Source organism: Heterocephalus glaber, unplaced genomic scaffold, assembly GCF_053883595.1.
Source record: "Heterocephalus glaber isolate CG9 unplaced genomic scaffold, H.glaber_assembly_v1.0 deba00001481, whole genome shotgun sequence".
Classification (NCBI taxonomy): Eukaryota; Metazoa; Chordata; class Mammalia; order Rodentia; family Bathyergidae; genus Heterocephalus; species Heterocephalus glaber.
In genome coordinates, this window is record NW_028258317.1 from 20,665,044 (window position 1) to 20,674,090 (window position 9,047).

At 35.4% G+C, this 9,047-nt stretch overlaps 1 pseudogene; it reads left to right on the forward strand.

Annotated features, from left to right (window-relative positions):
- Positions 1-381: 381 nt before the first annotated feature.
- Positions 382-7,939, forward strand: LOC101708591 (melanoma inhibitory activity protein 2 pseudogene; annotated as a pseudogene).
- Positions 7,940-9,047: the final 1,108 nt, after the last annotated feature.

The following is a 9,047-nucleotide window of genomic DNA, read 5'->3' on the forward strand; positions in this document are numbered from 1 at the left end:
CAGGGTATGTCTCTGGTGCTGCAGTAGATAACGCAGGCAGTAGTGTTCAGATCTAAGTTGATTAGTCTCTACAAGACAGCTGTAGTCCACTGAGATTCAGGCTGATTTCTGGCTGCGGGGCCCAAGTTGAGGTCACTAACCTCCTGCAGAATTGAACTTTGCAAGGTTCTACTGCAGGTTCCAGCTTCCCTTCCCCCTAAGTGAGTATGGGTTCCTATGGGAGGTGCTGATCCCACCAACTTACCAACCACTGTGGTCCAGTGTGCCTTTATTCCAGAGTTTTTCTTCACTTTCCCAATGGGCTTCAATTTTCACTGAATATTCTCAGAGAGGCCCTCTCTCTGTTGTTCACTTTTACTCTATCTTCTGGAGCTCATAACCATGGCCTTTATGGTCCCTCTGGAGCTCCCCATGCAGCGTGCTCTGCGGGTGGTGCTCCCCTCCACCCTGCGGGATGGTTCCCCATCTTTATTTTTAAATGAAACCTGAATGTCCTATTCTTTTCAATACTTTATTGTATATTATTATGTAATCTAATAACTATTTATTTTATATTTTTCTTAATTTATTTACAAAAAAGTTTATTGTATGGTGGTGCACATCTATAATTCCAGCTACTTAGGCGGCTGAGGCAAGACCACCAAAAGTTTGAGCCTAGCCTGTGTAACTTAGCACCTTAGTGAAAATCTATCTCAAAACAAAAGATAAATAAAGGGTTGGTGATGTAGCTCACTACAAAGGCCTTGGGTTCAAACGTTAGTACCACAAAAAAGTAAAATCCCCCTCTTGCCATCACTCAATCTCAGTCATGTCTCAGATATAACTACATTCACAGTGAATAGTCAATGATACTGAGCATTTTATTTCTCAGTATCCCCTTCAAAGGCATTCCCATGATGACCTAGCTTTCTTCCCCTAGGCCCCATCTCCTAAAGATTCTTCTACCTCTCAACACTCCAAAACCTGGGAATCAACCCTTTGTTGTATGAGACATTGAGTGACACTGTCCAAACAATAGCAGTAGTTAAAGTTAATTTTGATTTTCATGTGCACATCTCATGGAACTATCATTAAAATTGAATAAAATTATGCCTTACAGTATTTATCACAGTAGAGGGAGCACACCGACCTCTTGCTAATGACTTCTACTGTTGCTGCTATTGTTACTGCTAATAGTACTGGACCACATAGTATGCTTCTAAATGATATTCATCACTGGAAATGGAAATGATACATACAGATAAACCTGTGGGATATGTGAAAATAATTATATTATTTTATCATAAGTTCTGAATTAACTCAATGAAAATAAACATATACTTTTTGTGAAAACAAACATGCAAGCTTAATTCTTGGCAAATTAGAATTGAAAACCTATCTTGCATGTGTTCTATCAATACTATATTGATTTTTTTGTTCCCTCAAATGTCTTATACTTCAATACTTGGCCATATACCATGCAATGACTGACTGATTTTGCCAAAGCAGAACTGGCCTGATTTATCTACTAATATCATAGAAGCTTTAGGAATAGAGAAAAAGAAAACCTTGAGCCATAGTAAGTCATGTAAAAGCATAAGAGAGGAGGCAAGATGAAAGGGGATAATTTGACTTCCTCCCACTCAGGACTGGTTTTCCCATTCCAAGCCAATTATATATCATTGCCTTTCTTCTTTACTGAGAAATGAATGTGAGTTGAAAAGAAATCACAAAATCTCTCACATTTCCTCAAGCAGTGAAGCTCTCATTTTATGTGCAAAGAAAGGAATGCAGGAAAAGGGTGAATCCCTGAGAAGCATTTTATTTACCAACCACAGCAACAAATGTTCAGTTTCACAATCATTTATCAACCTGATTCATTCTGAGAAAATGTTCCATGATAGTTAGAAGTTAGAGATATGTAGAAATATCTTAATAAAGTTTATCCCCTTAATGAGGGAAAAAAGAAATGTGAAAAGGAAGAGAAACTTTGCAGCTAAGACAACTACTATAATAAATGAAATTACAATGAAAGCTATTACAGGAAACCCTTACTGGTTATAATGGTTATACTTCTGCTCTGCCTCTCTAAGTAATCAAATGTTCACTTGACTTTTCTGGTCATTTGTGTTCACATCATCCATGAGTACTGTTGTGCATGTATCTCACATGTACCGGGTGGGTCTTGGGTTTGCTTTCAGGATTGGAGGATCTTCTTGGGTTCATCATTTATTAAACTCTAAATAGAATTTGAAAAACCTAAACTTATACCAATAAGCTTCTTTAATGTTAAATTTTTTTTAAAGTGGCTCTGATTAGAATTTACTTTATATCTCATATCTCATAGTCCTCCTATTCTTTGAGGGCAACTAGGAGTTCTCAAAGGAGAGTTACACTAGAGATGTGTTGGTTTTGGCTCTCAGGAATCTATAACCTGTAGTTGGAAATTTCTGCCCCAGTTTCTGCTGAGTCACCACCCTCTCCTGAGAGTCACCCTGCCTGGAGTTTACTTACCTGCACTCCTAACTTGAGGGATATAACATGTGACTTAGTCCTAAATCAAATTGTGCACCACAGTCACATGGACCTGCCCAGGTTGTTTAGCTCATGCATGCTCAGATTCCTGAATCTACTGCATTCACCTGTCCACAAAATGGAGCATGAGAGAAAGTTTCTAGAAAGAAGAGTCAAAGTGGAAAAGTCAGTTTGTAGAATATAGGGAAATGAGAAACAAATCCGAAGATTGCCATTGTATTTTTTGGTAGGTAAAGGTCTCAGGGCTTTTCTGGATGATACTTCCTCTACCTGTATCTTTGTTTTTGAGAATTATATTGAACATTCCCTTCCTTCAGGAGATCTTACAAATGTAACCTCTTGAGAGGTTGATATGGTTAATATTATTTTGTTCTCTTATTCCAAAAGTTTTAAAGGTGCTGCTATGTAGCATGTATTTTTTTCTTGTCTATTTTTCCTGTTCTAGAGAGGAGATGTTGTCTATTTTGTTCACTCCTGTATGTTCAGTACCTTGCACATGTCCTGAAATATTGTAGAACCTTAAGTAATATTTATTGAATGAGTAAAAAAGTGACTTGAAAAAATATGAAAAAGGAGGGTGTTTTTAAATTAATATTTTAAAAATTAAAAGCTCAAAAACAGTATTGTAAAGTCAAGCATAGCTCAGATCTAGGTTCACCAGTGATAATACCATTGCAAACTGATCCAACTCCAACCTCTGTATGTATATCTGCTCCCTTTTGCCAAATCTTCCAAATTGTGCATTTTCTTCAAGTGCTCAGGACAACTGGACAGCTAGTTCATGAATAACTTATTAGAGGAAAAATGAAAAAACAAGAAAGCAGCTATAACAATTTTATTCTTAATTTTATTCTTTATTACATTGTAATAATGATAGAAATTGCTTTTATTCTAATATGAAATTAATGTGATCTTGAGATGAAAAGATCACATTAAATAATTTCAAAAGAAAAAAATGAGAAAAAATCACATTGTTCTTCCTATGTGATTTTATGAATAAATAATAATAGTGAGTAAAAACAAATGAATACAAGGCTCTATCTTTATTAGATAATTAAGTTGAGTGAAGAAAGAATTATATGAAAGGATCATATTGCTGGGTTATTAATATTCATCTTTATTAATTTTATCCTGTATTTGGATTGAAGGTATTCTAAAAAAGATTTCTTATCAAATTCTCCATGTTAGCTGGTAATTGTTGCCCCCCCCCCGCAATCTTACCCTTTATAATTGTGTGATGAGGAGCAGTACAGTGAGAGTAGCTGGATACCTTAGAGGTGAGTGGATACAAAACAATCATCTTTCTCTCTGGCTGAAGGGGGAAAAGCCAGTTGATCTGTACTCCTAAAAGAATCTCCTCCTAATTCTGGCCCTTAAGTGTACAAATAAAGTCTCTTACAATAATCCTGATAGGCTTATGTCTCAAATATATTAGACTGAGAAATATCTTAAATTCCAGGGTACATCCCATTTGATATGTAGATCACCTAGAAAGACAGCCAGTCTAGCCTTCCTGGCATCTTAGACTTTTCCTAGGGAACTTATCGAGTCTCTAACCATTTGGTCCTCTCTACGAAATATGGAAGTTGTATTTTTCTTTCCGATCAGACAGTTAACAAATATTGCATATCTAATTCTGATATGAAATGAAGAGTCTCATAAGGTTAGAGTTTCACACAAGCACTGAGAAATCAAGGAGTATTTGATTTCCTTACATGCATCTAAATAAAGGAAGACATTTTTCTTTAAAATGACAAATTTTAATAAGCATGATTTTTTTATTATAATTTCATAATAAACAGGTATCCGGGCTTACATGTAAAATATTTGACTTACATAAAATGGATTTATAAGAGTCAAGTTATAACATAAGGACAATACTAGATTATTAACTCTAAAATTAAAACCCACAAAAACCATGAAGTTTAACACCACAATTATATAATATTATTTGGTGACTAATTTCAATGCTGTAGAAAAGTGGTTGGCATTAGAAAAATAATGACATCATTTAATATTCTGCTATGTGATGCTAGGCCAAGACTCTGCATACCACATTTCTCCCCTGCTGTCTAGTTCTCTTTCAAGCTCTTCCAGAAGGAGGGTCTAGGAGAAAACTGTGAGGCTACAGTGGAAGAATGAACTTGTGTCTGCCTGTTCCCTATTTTTGTCAGCATTGCTCAACAGTGGTCTTTTACCTCAATAGCAGCAGATAGCTCCTATAGTAGGAGATGGTTCTAATTTACAGTATTATTTCAGACTGTCCTAGCTTAAGAAAAGCAGTAGATTTTTCCTCATGTTACCTCTGTATATCTGTTTTGTTTATTTAAGTATCTACTCTATATTTTTAAATGTCATATATTAAATTTTTAAAACTAAAACGGGAGTTCCCGTTCCTGACTTGATAATGACTGATATAAGTTCTAAAAATTAGTAGGCTTTTAATACAGAAAAATTAAACATGAACTTCAAAATCAAAGTTCAAAATCTGGAATGAAGACTCATTCATTAAAATGTTTAATATTTTCTTTATTAAGCCTCAAAATGTATGGATTTCAGTGCCAAATAAGCCACCATACTGTTATGATTTATATAAAATGGATGAGATAATGTGTGCTTGTTCATTTTTGTGTGAATTATTTAAAGAATTGTTCATCTTGTGCTAAATTTTTATTATATTTCTTGCAAATTTGTCAAGAATATGGTAAAATATAAAATAAGTCCCATGTGAAAAAATTTGACTAAAACAGACTTAATATTATAGGTAACCACCTGAGTTCTATTATAAAAACATATGCATGCTTACCTGCACGTATATACACATGTGTACACATGCAAAGGCTCAAACTGAAGAAGTTTAAATAGAATTCAGCAATTAATTAATCTGGAATTACTGGAGTTATTCATACTTCCTACTCATTATAACACAAATTAAATGAGACTACTTTTGCCTCACAACTGATATTTCAAGTGAAGGAAGAAAGCACATTGTAGATAGTTCATCTATGTCTCTGGTAATTATAATAAAATATTGGTTGATATCTTTACTTATTACAGAATACTTTTCTCACTGTATTGAAACAAAGATAAAAGTTCATTTTCATTCTCACTTGATCTGTTCAGCACTAATGTTTTTGTGCGGCATGGTATGTTAGTTTGGTAAATTTTCTTGCTGAATTATTGTAGTACTTAAATGTATATTCAGATCAATTTTATATATGATCTATCTTTTACAAGGGTTTGTTATCAAGTAAAATTAAACATATAGAAGTGCCAAAACTATGTCAACACTAAATTATATAAAATATCATGCATTAAAATCTGATAGCAAATCTTTTCCTTTTCCACCTCCTTTATTTCCAAACTGCCCTTTTTTAATGAATATTTCCAAATTATTATCTTGATGACATTAAATAAACAGTCAGTTTTATGTAAGGACAGTGACAATTTAAATCATATTCAAGTCTCCTCCAACAGAAATGTTTCTGATCTACATTGCTCTATCTTTGAATGGTCTATTTTTTTTTTTATATTTTAAAAAGAACCAATAGTTGGCAGGCTCAGTTCTGGAGTGAACATAGCTGAAGCCAAAACAACTTTCAAAATATTTCAAATCAATGAAGAACGACTTAAGGGAGCAAAAAAACATGCTTTGAATGAAAATTTCCAACTTCAAGAAAATAAAAAACAGCTTTTACAAGAAGTTGAAGTATGGAAAGAACAAGTGAGTGAACTTAATAAGCAAAAAATAACATTTGAAGACTCCAAAGTATGTGCAGAACAAGTTCTGAATGATAAAGAAAATCACATCAAGTCTCTGACTGAACACTTGATAAAGATGAAAGATTGGGCTGCTGTGCTTGGAGAAGACATAACTGATGATGGTAACTTGGAATTGGAAATGAAGAGCGAATCATAGAGTGGTGCTCACATAGATAATGAGCCAAAAAAACCTTTGAAGAAACTGATTTATGCTGCTAAGTTAAATGCTTCTTTAAAAATCCTTAGAAGGAGAAAAAAAAACATATTTATTCTGTTATCTGAAGTAGATAAAACAAAGGAAGACCTTACAGAGCTTATTAAAAATATCCAGACTGAACAAGCATCATTGCAGTCAGAAAATACACAATTTGAAAGTGAAAATTAGAGGCTTTGGCAGAAACTTGAAATAATGACTGAACTGTACCAAGAAAATGAGAGGAAACTCCACAGGAAATTAACAGTAGAGGAAAATTATCATTTAGAAAAAGAGGAGGAACTTTCTAAATTGGATGAAAAGATCAGCCATGCTACTGAAGAGCTGGAGACCTACAGAACATGAGCCAAAGATCTTGAAGAAGAATTGGAGAGAACCATTCAGTCTTATCAGGGGCAAATTATTTCCCACGAGAAAAAAGCACATGATAATTGGTTGGCAGCTCGAACTGCTGAAAGAAACTTGACTGAGTTAAGGAAAGAAAATGCTTACAACAGACCAAAATTAACTGAAACAGAGTTTAAATTTGAACTTTTAGAAAAAGATCTTTATGCACTTGATGTTCCAAATACAGCATTTGGCAGAGAGTCTTCCCCATATGATCTGTCACCATTGGGTCAGCCTTCATATGAGACGAGAGCTTTTCTTTCTCCTCCAACCTTGCTGGAGGGTCCACTCAGACCCTCACTTTTGCTTCCAGGGGGAGGAGGAGGAGGCTCAAGAGGCTTAGAGAATCCTCTGGACCATCAGATTAGCAATGAGAGAGGAAACAAGCTACAATAGATTAACTGATCCTCATAGAGCATCTTCTGACACTAGATCTCTGTCACCTCCGTGGGAACAGGACCATAGGATGATGATTCCTCCACCAGGCCAACCATATACTGACCCAGCTCTTCCACTGAAAAGCAAGACAGATACTATTTTAATTCTGGTAGACTATATGGACCAGCAGAACTCAGAAGTTATATAATGCGTTCTTTGAATAAAGTGGATGGGCCAGTGTCTTCAGAAATGGAATCCAGTAGAAATGATAGCAAAGATGATCTTGGTAATTCAAATGTGCCTGATTCTTCTCTCCCTGTTGAAAGCAAAGCAACTGGCCCTGGGTTTGTTCCTCCACCTCTTCCTCCAGTTGGAGGTCACCCATTTCTAATGTATCTGAGGAGCCAGGTCCTGAGGAGAGGGCCTCCTTTTCCTCCACATCCTCCAGGAAATATGTACGGAGCACCTCAAGATTATTTTCCACCAAGGGATTTCTCTGGCCCACCTTCTCCATTCCCAGTGAGAAATGTCTATCCATGGGGTTTCCCTCATTATCCTCCCCCAAAAGCTGGATTTTTCCACCCACCCCCACATTCTGAAAGTAGAACTGAGTTCCCTTCAGGGTTGATTCCACTTTCAAATGAGCCTGCTGCTGAACATCCAGAGTCACAACAAGAAACCTGACAATATTTTTGATCTCTCTTCAAAGGTAATTTTATCTCTCATATTCAGTTTAAGTAACTACTGTTACTTAAGTGATTATACTTTTGCTCAAATTGATGCTTAATGAAATTATAATTCTCAGGATAGTATTTTGTAAGTAAAGATGATTTAAATATGAAAAAAAGAACCAATAGTTCATATGTCTATTTCTTGTCTTGAAATCATTAGTGAAAATATCTTAATATGGCTGGTTTATTGTCCTTTCATGAAAATAAGGCATTGGGAAAGTCTTCTTATCAAACACCCACTTGGCATCACACCATGTGTAAACTGCCCTATCAAAGAACTCTTTTGACTTCTTGTTATATGTAAATGAAGGATTAGAAATGGCATCTTTTGATAGGTTGTGTAAACATTATCTTCTGATTGGTCATATGAACAGCACCAGATTTAAATGAAGGATTAAAAAAAGCTAGTTTCTGATTGGTCCAAAATAGCACTTTTCTGATTAGTTCTATGTACAGTGATGATGGTGTTGCTGTGGTTGTTAGAAATGTTCCTCCCCTGCGAGTGTCCCTCACCCTGTTGCCCTATTTTCCACATTTATTGAGATCTTATAATATATGATTTTTGCCAAGTGAATATGTGGAAAGAATAAGGAAATTCTAGACAAAGATTTTAAAACAATGAAAGTTCTGAAGTGTAAATGATCACAGAGTCATTGCAGTATGGAAAAGAATGGGAGTGAGAGACAAACTACACTAGATATGGCTGGAGATAAGGCAAGTGTCAATCATTAGGCAATGGCTGCCAGTGAGGTAGCTAAGGAAAAGGTCAGAAAAAAAAAAAAAGGGAGAGTCTGCCTGCTTTAAAACCCACTCTCTGAGCTAGATTTGAAGTATAAGGTAACCACAGAAATGGCTGAGAAAAAATGAAGGGCTTGCCTTAGAACACAGATTCTGCTACTGGATCCACTTTCGGAGTTAAACAGTAACCTGGGACCAGGATGCCCAAGTCAAAGCACAGGTAACTTAGTTTATACACAGAAAGTCCTTGGACATATCCCCATGGTTTTCTACAGCCCTTGACTGATTCCAATCTCAATTACTGTGTCATTGACTATAGATTT